The sequence below is a fragment of the Eretmochelys imbricata genome, chromosome 4 (assembly GCF_965152235.1).
Source record: "Eretmochelys imbricata isolate rEreImb1 chromosome 4, rEreImb1.hap1, whole genome shotgun sequence".
In the NCBI taxonomy this organism is placed as follows: Eukaryota; Metazoa; Chordata; order Testudines; family Cheloniidae; genus Eretmochelys; species Eretmochelys imbricata.
In genome coordinates, this window is record NC_135575.1 from 40,447,905 (window position 1) to 40,464,221 (window position 16,317).

General features: G+C 39.8%; 1 pseudogene; it reads right to left on the reverse strand.

Moving 5' to 3' along the window:
- LOC144263791 (bifunctional heparan sulfate N-deacetylase/N-sulfotransferase 4 pseudogene) overlaps window positions 1–15,910 on the reverse strand; it is a 33,318-nt pseudogene extending 17,408 nt beyond the window's left edge.
- Between the last annotated feature and the right edge of the window lie 407 nt (window positions 15,911–16,317).

Genomic DNA, 16,317 nt, shown 5'->3' on the forward strand with positions numbered 1-16,317 from the left:
CATAAATTAAAGATTGTGAGGCACTCAGATGCTAAAGTAATGGGGGCCATACAAGTACAAACAATAGATATTTGGGAAGGTGTTGTTGTTTCTTTAAACAGTAGCAACTGTGGTTTGCACAACTGTGGGGGAATTAGCCAATGAGGTTCCCATTCCTAAAGCATGGATGGCTCCAACAGGACTGCTATGCAAGATTCACAGGTTTTAGAGATCAAGCTGTTATGCCCTATGCATTCTATGGGGAAAAGGGTACATGTCTTCCCCAAGGAAAGAGGAGATAGTAAAATCTCATGGAGTTTCCTGCCCCACTATATATGAATCTGCCATGGAAGATTTAAAAAAAAAAAAAAAAAAAAAGTAATTCACAGCTTTGTTTTAACAAAAATACCCCAAATTGTGTTCTTAAAAGACACCCAGGCCTAGGCTAAGTGGGAATTCCTCAGGCATTTTTTCCTGTTTTCTCAAAGATCCCTTTATACTGTATTAGGGCAGAAATAAATCTCCAGTGCTGACTCATCTCTCTGATTTCCATTCATTCCAATTTTATATGCACACGTGAATAGTCATATGCCATTAAAAGATCTATAGCAGTGAATATTATCCACACAAGGATCTTATTTGAAGTGAAAAAAATTAATTTGTTCTGAAATTAGTTCAATGGAGTTCAGAAGAAACAAAAATTCAAGTGCCATGTCAATCTCCAGCTGCCTGAGACTTTTAAAGTATTTTTATAGATAATATTTTGTGCTTTTGAGAGACATACGTAATTTTAGACAGGTGATTTATGGTTACCTATAAAAAAAGTAAAATCTTCATTGACCAAATGAGGGCCCTGGGACCAGTGGTCCATGTTATTATAGATACTATGGCTCTCCCTAGGCCACTTATGGACTGCCACCAAACCTCATCTTTCAGATCTCAAAAACTTTTGGAAAAACACCCATCATGGTCAAGTGTTTAATCAAGTTATTAACACGCAAGGCAGTGCCTAGTAGGTTAAGTGAAGAAATTAAAAGCCCTGCACCACTAACAGCTTCAGCAAACCACTCTTCTCTGTGAGCACGTCAAATTTGAAATAAATAGCAATTTCCCATTAGGAATGCCAGTGCCAGAATCTCACTTCCAAATGTTTCCATCTACCACCCAGAAAAACCTGAACCAGACAGTAGTAAGTAAAATCCAAAGTGGAAATAAAACACCTTACACAGACATGGCATCTCCCATAGTGCCAACTCAGTCTGGATTCCTTGCCTTTATTGCAACAATGGAGAAATTTCATTTACCAAAGTGGACTGCTCTACTGATTGTGTATTTTCATTGAAAAAGTAACCTAGAACCTTTCTAGTTGAAGAATCCCGTATCAAGGAACTTCACAGTTTGAATTGTACCTTTCTCAGATATCCAATGATATCCTGAGCATCCTGGTTAAGGAGGCATGAGTACATGCTGCTCTGTGTTATTTTTAGGATACCAAGAGGGGCTTCAAATAAGTGGTAAAGAAGGGACTGATAAGAAACAACACTATAATGTGAACCTTTTCTATGGCCCATTCCCTGTCAGATTCAACCTCTAGTAATTTGTGGACCCAGTTTTCTGTAAACTGAATTCCCTCCTTGCCCTTAGCACCAGCTCTCACACCCAATATCCTGAGATACCGATAGAAAATACTGTCCTCAAGATCTTCTGGGTCTTTGAAACTCAATCACATTAGCTTCCAAGATGCCCATTCTTTTTTCATTAGAGAATACCAAATCCAGAGCATTCATATCTCACCTTAGTTTTCCTAATTTCAGGATAGGGAAGCCACACACTCAGCTTATAAATATTCATTAGTAGATACCTTCTCCTAGATTTAAATACTGAAATTTTCATTGGACTCATTTTAACTCAGGTTTTCAGACTAAGCTGTTGTCCGCAACACACTTATAGGTTACACAGCTATTACCATGTATGGGTATGTGATGTACATCATTTTATTCACAGCTGGTGAAAATAAATTCACCTCAAACATTTTTTTGGATTTTTCTTTTTCATTTGAAATCAGAATTTACAGATTCCTGCATTATAATTAAATATACAAGATTATGACAACCACATTTGTAGTTGTCTAGAAAATAAGAGATGGGTGATGTCTTTGAGGAGTGAAAACCAACCTCTAGCACAATGTTCTTAGTGCTGCTATTCATAGTAGGAATACTAGTGTAATCATATGAGCACAACTTAATTTAGCACTGTAAATGTCTCAGATAGATATACATACCTGAAGGTCAGGTGATGTGCTCAGTGACGTAGCAGGGATTTCTGGAATCTCCCACTTTTGTTCTAGTTTTACAGCAAAAATCATGTAAAAATACTCCTGACTCATCAAAAAAAAAAAAAAAAACATAAAAAAGGAAGGGTGAAGGTGTTTTTGCAGGGAAATATGAAGATTCCTCAGAAAATTGCTTCAAAGGAAAGAAGTAAGCAAGCAGTGAATGACGTGGCGGCAGCTTCTGCTGCTGCTGCTTACGCAACTGAAGTAGATGTCCCCAAAGAGCACTTATCCACCACCAAGGAAGAGACATGTGCTTAACTTTACACACTGTGACTAGTCCCATTTAAGTTGATGCATATAGTTAAGCATATGCAAAGGTCTTCTCAGGATTTCCAATTTCAGGATCAAGGCACAAGGTGGCAATAATAAATACTGAACTATAATATTACTGCTAATTGCAATTCTGTAGCCTTAAGGCTACATTTGAGAAGCTGGAGAGTAGATCGAAATGCTGAATAGCAAAATATTACAGTAGCAAAAGCTGTTCAAGAATATGAAGAAACTGTCAGCCATAGGTAAACAAAATATATACCGAATATGCTTTCATTATTATGTTTGCCTAATTAAGTTCCTTATCAGTGATGCTTCAGATAACCAAAACATAACGATTTGTTTTTAAGAAATGAAACAAATAATTCTGATACCTAGATTGAATATATTTTGCACAATCACTTAAATTATTTCCATGGCATACATACAACTCTAGTCCTTTTTGAGCTTTCTGTAAGCTGAAAATTTGTATTTACTGTTCTATTTGGGCAGGGGAAGCAAGAAGAGGATGGCATCACCACAGTTATATTTCCCTAACTCTGTTTGATTCCATGTTTATGAAAAATGTTTTGCTTTTACAAGCACTTCAGAACAATGGGAAAATTCCATCTCATTTCTGAAAGAGTCTCCTGGGATTAAAATATTATCCATTGTTTAGAATTTCTTGAGAAACTAGACAGTGCATCTGTGAATTTTAACATTATCAGATATAAAGAGATATAATGTACTAGCAAAACTTCTAGTCAAATGTAATCCAATACAATATAATAAAGGTTTATTCCAGGCAAAATGAAGCAATGTAAGAATAATGAGAAGCTGGTCAAAATATAGAAAACAAATGCAAATCTGTAAAAACATTCCATGACACTGTTTTTGCCTTTTATTGTATGTGTGTGTGAGAGAGAGAAAAATGTCAATTTTTTGACATTTTCCAATCAGCTATAAAACAGCATTATACTCAGTAAATTATTCATTATACAACTGCTTGCCCTAGAGACAGAAATAAGAACCAGCCACAATAATCTGCCTTGGTAGGTGGATGCACAGAGGAGAGGTAAATAGCCTTCCTCCTATACAGTTTGAATAAGGACCAGCCACAATTGCAGCCTGCACCATCCTAAAGACAAATCTATGGTCTGTGTTTAACAAACACATTACTTCTATTTTGAAGACCATTTCTCTCTTCAATCTGATTTAGGTGACTAGAGGAGCCCTCTGGGCATGGATTTTCCCTTTGCAACATGGAAAGCTTATCGCTGCCATCCTGGCAGCTTGCTTGGCCCTGCCTAGATGACATTTATTGGAGCGCCATAGAGAAGGTGATTCAGAGTTCAAGGGGATGGGCTTGGAGCACAGAGAAGTTGGTCTATTCTGTGGCTAGATTTCTATGTGGAAATCCAGGCAGAAAATACAGCTCAGATCTGTTACCTCCCTGAGGGTCCCCTCTGTGTCTACACCTCAACTGTTGCAAGTGGATCCATCAGCTATCATGGAAAGGAAGCCCAGCAAGACTGTAGCCATAACTATAGGATTGAGAGGGGATGCAGTCTCCAAAACCCAAAACTAGTAAACCATTACATTTGAGGAAGTCTGTGACAAAAACTTTAACATTTTTTCTTCCCTCTCTTAGTGGCCTCCTGTGTCCTTCCCCCCACCCCACCTCAAATGGGTGGGAACAATAAGGAGGAAGTGATGTAGTTCTTTGTCAATATTTTTCATTTTCACCGACTGAATTCTCTTAGAAGACAGGCTCAAGGCTTGCTTGAGGGCAGCAGAGGGAGGTGAAGGTGTTCTGTTTTCTCTTTGTTTGCTTTCTCCTTCTTCAACCACATTTTTTTCCTACTTGGATTCTCTTTGCAGCACAAACACATTGAAACGGACACTAAACTGTCACTTTCAGACAGTGCTTCGCTGCAAGAGTCTTGTTTCCAATCAGATATTTTCATTCCCATTTCCGCATAACGCCACTTGTAACACAAATAGCTTTTTTTTTCCCCCTCAAAGAAAGTTAGTTCTCAATTACTAGGAGCTACAGTCAATCCCAAATCCTTTTCTTCAAAAGGTCTAGGGAGGCTGCAACTACATTAATACATTACACAGTCAGAATATCAGCAGTTTCCTAGACAGACTTAGAGCTAAACTTTTTTTCCCTCAAGCCCATCTGCTCTAAACTCCTTTGCACTGCATCACAGTTTCGGTTGGCAGGAGTCATGCTGGGGATCAGTCTTGCTCTGAATTGCATTTGGCTGTCTGGGGTGATCTAAAGTAGCCAAAACATTGCTTTGGAGCTGCATTTTCCCCCATCCATGTCTTGTTAGGATTGGGAAGAGGGTGACATAGTTGCTGCAATGGTGGTTTACACTGTTACCTGGGTTTTCTCAGAACGCAAAACAGCGGTAACTTAACTGGTTCTCTCTAGGCGGTGCCAGGAATAAATCAAGGGAACACAGCACTTCTACCTGATGAAAGATTGATATAAACCAGAGTGCTTTCATCTAGAACTACTTTTTAATTTGATCTCAAGCACACACACATATGCTGTCACAGTAGCATTAGAGCATTTCAAAACAAGTATAGTTACCTAGAGTTCAGAAATGGTTTCGAGGCATTAGCGGCCAATCTTCCAGCAGTGCTGCCTTCCAGCTAGCTGCTGGGGAACTTAGCTGTCCAATCCCTGCCCAAAGAAAGCTTCCTCAGACTGCTCCAAAGCATATTCTTTAGCCTAAGCACATAACCTATAGTGACTCCTAGTGGATCACCAGTCCTCCTAATTTCAGCAAAAATACTCATTATCTCTTATCAAAAGATTTCTAGTCATAACAATAATATGTCAGGGGCACTTAAAACCAAGGTCGCTATTCACTCACTCTCTTCCATGCTTGTTAACTTTCTGTCCCATACTCTCTTTCTGATTAAACTGCAAGTATGCAGCTGTCTGATCTTGTCTCACAAAGGCCTAAGATTTTCCTAGCTTCCAGTGTTTGGTTTTCAGCTGGCAGTGGCTGAACATACAAAATTGCTGACTGCAATACTGTCAAATTCTGGGGTACATGCAGAAATGTCAAATTCTGGGGTAAAATACACCACCCGCGAGATTTCCTCATACTCAAGGAAATTGCCAGTGTCGGTGAAATGGCTTGCCAGGAGCCTTACACAGTTAGAGCAATTCAAAAAAAACCAGAATGGATTCAAAAACGAGGCCCATAATGTTACTTGTGCTTCCTGTAAAACATTTCATTTAAGGATGTCACAGGAAATTAAATACAACATTGTCAGGTAGGCAATTAACATCATTAGGGCTCATATTTAGTGAAACTCATTAATTTCTATGTAGCTCATGAGAGCATTCACCACATTTACAATCTAGAGATTTCACTATGAGGGTTGTTCAATTTGCAAGTAAAACTTGTGTTTTCTAACAGTCACAAAATAACTCTGGAATCTGACAGTCAAATTGGATTCTTTCCATCTCATGCAGCATCACCAACACGAGAGGCTCTGCAGGCCCAGTTATGCCTATAGAGACACCTGCACAACACCACCGTCTCCTGATTATGCTTTCAGCAACATGTTTTCCAACTACACTGATGGCTAATGCAGGTGACAGGTGTCACTGAGGGCATAATCTGAACACAATGATGTTTAGATGTTGCTAATGGCATACTTTGGCCTGCAAAGGCTCTATTACTTGCGATGAGACGAGAGATGGAAAGAATCAAATTTGACTGTCAGAGCCTGGGGTGTATCTATTGGGCACACAGTTAAACCGAAAGAAACCTCTTTTTACTTGCAAACTGAGTAAGCTTGAGGTAGAAATCATTGCACTACATTGAACATGGAAACCCCAGGACACCGCCCTTCCCACAGTGTCATTTCTACAGAGTCACAGCTCAGGATAAAACAGAACTTTCAGTATTTCCAAAATTGCAAAACTTCTATGCCAGTCTGTATGATTCAGTCAAAAAACACATTCTACACTGATCATATGCATTTGATTATGAGTATTCAGTTTGATATAGTGTCCAGCCCACAAGAGTCTTGCGGGGGGGGGGACAGTTTTGAAGTTTTAATACCAAAAGTGGATGTTTTGTATATAATCTACAGACTGATTTGTTTGCTTGAATTTACTGAATACTTTTGAATGATGAATTGATCTGAAAATACTGGGACTGGTTCATCATTACTCTCTTGCAAAGTCAACTAGAAAGAAAAATATCATTTTTGATTTAGTGAATGCTACTTGACCTTCCATAGTTAAAACATTGCAGACTTTAGAAGCCTGTTTACTTCTAGAGTCTTTATGGTGGGTGCTATTATTAAATGGCAAGAGAGGCTGTCAAGGTTCCTTCCCCACTCTGAACTTTAGGGTACAGATGTGGGGACCTGCATGAAAGACCCCCTAAGCTTATTCTTACCAACTTAGGTTAAGAACTTCCCTGAGGTACAAACTTTGCCTTGTCCTTGAACCCTATGCTGCCACCACCAAGCGTTTTAAACAAAGAACAGGGAAAGAGCTCACTTGGAGACGTCTTCCCCCAAGATACCCCCCCCCCCAAGCCCTACACCCCCTTTCCTGGGGAAGGCTTGATAAGAATCTTCACCAATTTGTACAGGTGAACACAGACTCAAACCCTTGGATCTTAAGAACAATGAAAAGGCAATCAGGTTCTTAAAAGAAGAATTTTAATTAAAGAAAAGGTAAAAGAATCACCTCTGTAAAAATCAGGATGGTAAATACCTTACAGGGTAATCAGATTCAAAACACAGAGAATCCCTCTAGGCAAAACCTTAAATTACAAAAAGGTACAAAAACGGGAATATACATTCCATTCAGCACAGTGTATTTTATCAGTCATTAAACAAAAGGAAATCTAATGCATTTCTAACTAGATTACTTACTAATTTAACAGAGTTTGAGATTGCATTCCTGATCTGTTCCCAGGAAAAGCATCACACAGACAGGCAGACCCTTTGTTCCCCTGCCCCCATCTCGATTTGAAAGTATCTTGTCTCCGTATTGGTCATTTTGGTCAGGTGCCAGCGAGGTTATCTTAGCTTCTTAACCCTTTACAGGTGAAAGGGTTTTGCCTCTGGCCAGGAGGGATTTTATAGCATTGTATACAGAAATGTGGTTACCCTTCCCTTTATATTTATGACAGAGGCTTTCAACAGACTCTTGTAAGAGTTCCAACTTCTCTGCTACTTCCTTTTCTTGTTTTCTTCAAATCCCCCTACCCCAAATGCAGAAACATAATTCTAATGAACTGTTATAGCCAAGATTTTACTCATGCAGCCCCCTTCCCTCACCAAGATATTTTAAGTCATGGTGTCATTTGTACATTGGATTACACTCACCATATCTGGCAATAAATATGATGCCATATAGAGTAATACGATTCTATTTATTGCGGGAAGCACATATTGACTTTTGTGCTTTTAAAACTACATGCATGGCATTGATTTAGTGTACATTTTGCATTTAAAATTATTTATCTAGATTTTCTTAAGGTTGCCCATTAGTGTGGTATTAAGGGACTATAGTTTCTATATTGCTGCTCACTGATTAGTAAATTAGGAAGTTCTTTTTTTGTTCATTGTTTTGGAGTATGCTTTGGAGTTTTGGAGTTTTGACCAGATTTTATTTTCAGCTTAATGGCAATATACTACATTTTTAACAGCAATCTGACTGCAAGAGTTATCATAATGTATAGTGACTGTACTATCAATACGGCTATATAATGTAATGTGCATGCTGTGTAACAATCATGTCCCAATAATGTTAGTGCCAGTTCACCTTCTCTTTGATGTCACTGTAATTCCACAGTAAAACTTTGTCTGCTGTTCATGCATAAATAAATACAATATAAGCAATAATGGATGCCCAGATGTATAAAGCAAGGTAGTAATTTCATCAAGAAGCCCTACTGACAAAATAAATCAAAATGAGCTATGTAAATGAGCTATGACAAAGTAAATCAAGATGAGCCTATTCACACATGGACACTTATTCTCTGGTGACAGAAAAAGGACTATGAATTCAGGCACCCAGATGTCTGTCAAACCAAAGAAAGGGTATTCAATTGTTTAAGTTTCTTTAAAGCAAGGCTGCCCTCAATATTCCAATACTAATTTGTTTCCTGCCAAAAACACTTACCTAAAAGTGAATGAGTATAAGCTTTGTTCTATAGTTGCTAGTCTTTTGATATAGCAGTGGGAAAGATGAGGCAGCCAGGGACCTAGTTCTCGGTGGTGTTGATCTAACATATATTGCAGTCTGGACACAACGCATGTACACCAAGAAGCCTATGCCTTTGTCAGGGATGTGGCTGGAGCAAAGAAATGACTCCCTCTTTGGCTTTAAGTCTCTTACACACTTCTTTTCCTCAGGTTTTCCTCATCTATCAAATGGAAAACAACTTCAGTATACAGTGGTGTTATGAGGAATATTAGTTAATGTCTATAAAATTGTATGTGGATGCTAGAGATATGATGTTTGGATCAGACCTGTCTGCCTAAAGGGCACAACTGAACCGCAGAATCCAAACAATCTTGAACTTGGAGGTTGAAATCAGGAGCTAAACTTTCCCAATCTTTGGGGATGTTGAGACTGAGGCTATTGTAAAGGTAGATTTGAATAAACTATTATACAAACCCAGACCAGGAGCTCAGAGCTAGAGCTATGGCTCAGGCCCATCTCTACTGTTAAGGGATGCGCTGTACTTGCCAAAAGAACAATGATCAGAATATCAGACAAAATAGGCTCCACTGATATAGTTAATAATCCACTTCTATTTCATTAACATAGTATTTGAAATTTAAAATTGTAATTTCAGGACAACCTGCTGATGGAGTCTGCAAAATTTCAGGAGCAGATAAATGAGCTAATTATTCTAACGGTTAAAAAGCCATGTTTTATATCTTTTCCAATCACTTTGTCGGCAATATATAACTAATGGAACTATATGTCAGGAGTAAGGGCCCACAGCTAGACTGCTTACCTGCTAGCTCAACCTGCAGGCAGTCTAATGAGTGCAGCTGGGCCCTAGTTGAGTTGTCTGATTGGCCCAACCACCCGAGTGTAGTGGGCCAATCAGCTAGTGTAAATTGTAATACTGTTAGGTACAAGGATGTGGTAATATTGCCTAATGGTCAGAGCAGGTATTCCAAGGAAGGAAACAAAAGTGAACCAGAACCAGAGTCAGAAGCCAGAGTCAGAGTCAGAGCCAGGAACCTGATCCAAGGATCAGAACCAGGTTACCGGGATTCAGGGAAGGCAGGAGCAGGGCTGGATCCAAGGCAGGAGTGAATTTGGAACAGGACTGGAACACAGCAGGAGCAAACACAGGTGCAGGCAAATGCTTTAAGCACACAGGGCCCTAATGCTGTTGCTGGTATTAAGAGCAGATCTGCTGATCCCTTCAGCCAGTCGGGTGGTTGGGCCAATCAGACAACTCAACTAGGGCCCAGCTGCACTCATTAGACTGCCTGCAGGTTGAGCTAGCAGGTAAGCAGTCTAGCTGTGGGCCCTTACTCCTGACATATAGTTCCATTAGTTATATATTGCCGACAAAGTGATTGGTAAAGATATAAAACATGGCTTTTTAACCGTTAGAATAATTAGCTCGTTTATCTGACCATTTGAGCTTTTACACTGAGCCATAGCACATTTCATTTATGGTTTAAATCCCTTACCTGTCAAAGCATATATAGTGCTACAATATATTGCAAATAAGACAGTGTGTGGAAAATCACTGTTAGAAATAGTAGCAGGCTAAAATTCTTCATATTTTCTTTACATTCCTGTCATGGACTTTCAAGTATTCAATGAACAACCCATTCTGCTGTTAAATTTCAAGGTGTATTCTGTTTTTTGTTTGTTTTGTTGTTCTGTTTTACCATAACTGGAAAAAATTTTATGTTCAAAATCATAACTCTGATTTCAACAAAGCATCAGCGATACAATAATGAAATTCAGGCAAATAAGATGACATCATGTGGTATATTTCATCCACTCAATCTATAGAGTTTCTGTGCCAAAATTAAATCAGGGAATACATATCTGGGGTAGACAGATAATCAAGGATACCTGTATTAGTCATAAAACAACAAGAGGGGAATAATAACAGTTTACTAACAAAACAGGAGATTCTAATTTACTATAGCTTTCTGAATAGTCTTGACTAAATATTACATATTGTAATTTAGAGATCCTCAAATATTTGTTTCTAATATGAACAGGGCTCTACGAGTAAGAAAAAGTATGAATTCAAAGTATTGTTTATTACAAAAGTCACAATTCTCAATTCATCTCAAAATGTGTGTGTGTGTGTGTGTGTGTGTGTGTGTGTGTCTGTACGCACCCTAGATGTTTTGGCAGTGGGCACTTGAAAATACTTATAATGGATAGACATACAAGCAGACAGAGGTAAACAAGTAAAAACTAGCATTTGTTCAGCATTAAAGCTCAGTTCTATTATAAAACATGACGACACCTCCTTATTCTGATTTGCTACCTAGGTGCATTCAGAATCATACCTGATTAATTTACTAACTAAAATAAATGGCTACTACTTCTACTTTGTGTTAGCACTGCAGAGCTAACAGAGTTCTAAGGAAGTGAAGTGGATTCTATTTCTGTTTTAACAGAATTATTGTTAACTGAAGGCAGAATCTTCATTATCAGTGATGCATAAGCCAGAAAACAAACAAACAAACAAAAAAAAAAAAAACCACAGCTTCAGTTTTCAGATTCCTGTCTGAGTCTGTAAGGGTAGGAAGATCTTAGATCTAATCTTTATAAATAATAAATTGAACAGAGACTCTATGAGGTCATGGAGAACAATAAATATAAAAGCCCTGAATGCCATCTCTACAGAGTAAAAAAAAAAAAAAGGTAGAATCACAATTTAAGTTGAATGTAGCACAAGAAAGGGAAGAAATTCCAGATAAGAAGACTACTTTTACAATGTTAATATAGCTAAATTATACACACTATAAAGTTTATTAAATATCATCTGCTACCTGACTACTGATGAGATTCCTGACATGGTATAAATTACCAGGACCTGGTTTTAGGACTCCACCAACCTTGCTGGTGTTCATGGGATGTCAGAGACCTAAAGCAGGCCAGTAAAATGATGCATACATCGTTTTCCCATGTGACCGAAAATGCAAAAAAGTCTCCACCACAAAAATGAAGATCAGGGGAAAGCCAGAATGGGAGAGGAATAAGGCAGAAGGCTGAAATCCTGGCTTCACTGAAGTCAATGGCAATACTCCCTTTCTCCTATCTTCATTGCTTTAGCTTCTCATTGCCAGATTGACAATCATTACCACGCTGAACACTCCCCCACAAATTAAAGAATTATCCTTAACCTGGGAGAAAGTCAGCAAATTGTAATTACTAGTGACAAACAGGAGACTCTAGAAAATTGGTATTTGATGTTATGTATTACACGTTAAAGTACAGCAATTAAATTAGCAGCCCTGAAACTGATATATACTTTAACATAAAATCATATTGGCAGACACTATTCGTGTAAAATATTTATCAAGGTCAGAGGTGAAAGTAAGCCGGTATGCCCCGGTACGGCATACAGGCAAAAGCCGGTGTGCCATACTGGGGTGGATCGGCTTCCCCAGGCGCAATTTAAAGGGCCTGTGGCTCCCAGCAGTGGCTGGAGCTTCCGGCCCTTTAAACTGCTGCCAGAGCCCCGCTGCCGGAGCCCTGGGGTAGCAGCAGCAGGGCTGGGGCGGAGATTTAAAGGACCCAGGGCAGTAGCAACAGCTGAGCCCTGGGCCCTTTAAATCATCCCCAGAGCCCCGCCGTCGCTTCCCCAGGGCTCCGGCAGGCTCCGGGGATGATTTAAAGGGCCCGGTGCAGCAGTGGCGGCCGGAGCCCTGGGGAAGCAGCAGCGGGGCTCCGGGGATGATTTAAAGGGCCCGGTGCAGCAGTGGCGGCCGGAGCCCTGGGGAAGCAGCAGCGGGGCTCCGGGGATGATTTAAAGGGCCCGGTGCAGCAGTGGCGGCCGGAGCCCTGGGGAAGCAGCAGCGGGGCTCCGGGGATGATTTAAAGGGCCCAGGACTCCTGCTGCTGCTACCACCCAGGGCCCTTTAAACTGCTGCCAGAGCCCTCTGCTGCCGCTGTTACCCCAGGGAAGGGGGAGGAGGCACCTGCCAGTACAGGGTGGGCCAGGGCTGGCTCTGACCTCCCCCAGCCCCAGCCCCACCCCTTCTGCCTGAGGCCCCGCCCTTTCCGGAGGCCAGAGCTGGCCCCAGTCCAGCCCTGTACCGGTAAGTCCCTAGACTTACTTTCACCCCTCACCGCCACTCAAGGTATCCAATTGTCATAAAAATAATTGTCCTTAATAAAAGTGACAAGCAAGGCCAGCCTTACCTGACATGTTCCACTATAACACAAAAAGAAGATACAGAGATAGAGATAACATACAGGCTAGACAAGAAAATTATTTCACAAGTTTGTAAACACACAGTAGCTCTGGTAGTCTGAGTTCACTGTCAAACAATAACTAATGAAATAGTATATACTATAAGTGAAGGAGTAGCAGTTAATTGCTTGAAGTGTGAATGATCTAATCAAGAATAAGCACACATCTACTCATTTTGTTTTCATAAACTCGGAATGACCTCTCTATTACCACAAGTAGAGGGAGTTTGTGCATGTCTGTATATATATATATATATATATATATATATAATAAAAGAGATGGAAATGCTTGCTACAAAGGATTATCTCTCCCCAACCCTCCCTGGGGACATTCAAAAGCTCTTCATTTGGAGCACTACTGAGTAGCTTCCATGGTTTTGGAGGTGGGGCAGGATATGAAAGGGGTGGAGCTCTCTGTCTCTGTGTCATGAACTTCACCATTTCTAGGAAGTGCCATTGGAAAGTATAAAGGGGAAAAGATATAATATGATGTTAGTTGAAAAATACGTCACTGTGTAACTAAATATTATCATAATGCATGCTCATCCTGAGGCATGCATTTCCTTAACTTTGTTATTTCTTAAATTATGAGTGCTTAGTTGTGTGGCCTAAATATCACATGGGATATTTGTTTTCAATAAATTCCACTTTAAGGTGAGTGAAGACAGGAGTGATTAAGTAGCTTTACTGTACTTAGCAATCTCTAGTTGGCACATGTCAAACTTCATATAAACACGTATATGTTTGGACCTATGCAGGGGTGAAAGTAAAATTCCTCTTTTACAGGTATGGGGCGGGGCAGCTTTGCCTCCCCACAAAGGGGTGGGGCCTTGGGAGGAAGGGGCAGGGCTGGGGGGGGCGGGTCAGTGTCCCCTAGCCAGCCCGCCCGCACTGCCCAGGGCTCCAGTGGCAATTTAAAAGGCTTGGGGCTGGGCCCCGGGTCCTTTTAAAATCGCTGGCCCTGGGGTAGCTGCTCCTTTTACCCCCCGTCAGTAGCCTGGGGGGGGCAAAAGGGGCAAGGATGTTAAAGCGCTGCCGCGGCCATTCTTTAAGCAGGGTCACAGCAGCACTTTAAAGTCAGCGGTACCAGCCAGTACAGGCAGCCACTTTTTACTGGTACGCCGTACCTGCCCGTACCGCCTTACTTGCGCCCCTGGGCCTATGTATTTCAGAGGGATATTTCTGCACACTTGCAAGGATTTTGTTATGAGGGCTCTTATTTATAAAATTAATGCTCTTCAAAATTTTCCATGTACTTTATGATACCCTGCCAGATACCAACCAGACATGTAATGTCTATGGAGGCCCTAATATTTGCAGCTCTGAATATTCCCAAATGGAATAGTTAGCTACTATTTTGTATTCCCGTTACAATGTTTTGCACATGAATTACTTTAAAATCATTCTGAGATTCATACAGGAATTTGAAATGATACAAAATGTAGTTATTCTCATGAGTAATTTAGGCATGTCATAAACATAAATTGTTACCTTATTATTTTCATTTTATGATTTGTGACAATAGAATGGATTACTTGTGACACTAGAATGGATTACATCTGTACTGTTTTCTGCTTTGCTGATGATTTTTGTCATAGGAATGAAGATGAAAACAAGAAAGAATGAAAATCAGTTCTCATTCTTCAATGTAAGCCATTTGCATGACAGTCTTAAAATTGAAATGAGTGGAGAAAATACAACACACATTCAATTCTAGTAACAAGAATTGAAGCCTTAATGCAAAAATAATATAAAATTAACTAATTTATATGACAACTTCATTATAATCTTTTAATTCTATCCTACAACATCTGAAGGCAAGCAAAAGATTATGACTCTGAAGTTGTCAAAATAATGACTGAGATTTATACCTTCCTCCCCCAACTCCTTGTTACAGTCTGTGTCATTACAATAAAATATTTTGGTGCCATTTTTTGTTCTAGTTATATGCCTTGGCAGAAGAATCTGAAAGTTTATGGGTCATTTTTAACATTCTGCATTTGGTTCTACTGGTAATTCCTACACCTATTCCTATCTATGGGCACAACTTCCTGAATATGTGAGTATAGGATCACAGAGCTAGCCAACTGCAATGTAGAATATTAAGATCATTAGACTGCCACGTCTTTGTTGTCTGGTATGTTATAATATTTCACAGAATATGCAGACATACCAATTCTGATAAATCATATTGTGATACATATAGGAAAGGAGGTAGAAAATGGCACAAACATAATAAATACTTACTGTTGTTTTAAAGTAATATCCGAGTCATTTTCAGATGCCTGCAACTGATTCCTGTAACTGATAAATGCCCAAACTGACATTAGAATCCAACATTCCTGTATATTTCAATAGCTGAGTAAGAGAATAGCTTGATGAATTACATTTTAAATAAATAGCACACCCCTAGTATAACTGGATTTTCCAACCGTGCTAAAATAGAAGGAGAACTGTAGGGGACCAGGAAAGAGCACAGCAGCAAAGCACTTCCGCACTAAATGGCCCTGAGATCTGACACAATTTCAGGGTAACTGTACCTCTTAACCCTCTGTGGTGTGCACAAGGGATGCCCCTTAGGTCTCAGACAATTAGCCACCACATCTCTATGGCAGGGAGCTGTGTTCCTCTCCCTCCAGACGAGGAATTTAGGCTTCTGCCCCACCCCCACAATTCACTGTGATTTTCACAGCAGTCTGACCTTAGCTCAGCTCCTGCAGTTTTGTTTTCTCTTAGGGGGTATGACAGTGTTACCAGAGAGCAGCCAGCCTTCAAAAACCAAAGCACATTTATTTTTAAGAAATAAGCATTAGAGAGAAAACATCATAAAACAATAAAAGGTCTACACACGCATGCTAAACTTACCAGAAATCACCCATCTTCTACATATGGAATCTGGTAGGGTTTAAAGTCCTTCAAACCCTTCCTGCAGTGCTTGCCCTTTTGTTTATAAACTCATGTCAGTTTGAGCTGGCCCTTTGATCACAAGCTCTTTCCTTGTCTCCTAGGCCTCTTGAACCTGGTCTGAACCAATATATGCAATCCTCCCCAGGTGCCAGGACTTCTCTGGAGTTATCTGTTCCAGGTCTGCAGTAATTACCCCCTACTGATTTTAGTTCCTGGATGGAGCTCAAGAAGCCAGTATAGAATTCCTTGTTCACAGAGGTACAGATAACATTTATAAAGTTAATACTGTTAATATAAAGGTAATATTGCATGTGTTTATAATATCTATCACATGATCTTTGGATATGTTAAGGGAATCTTCAGAACCTTTTTGGTTTTC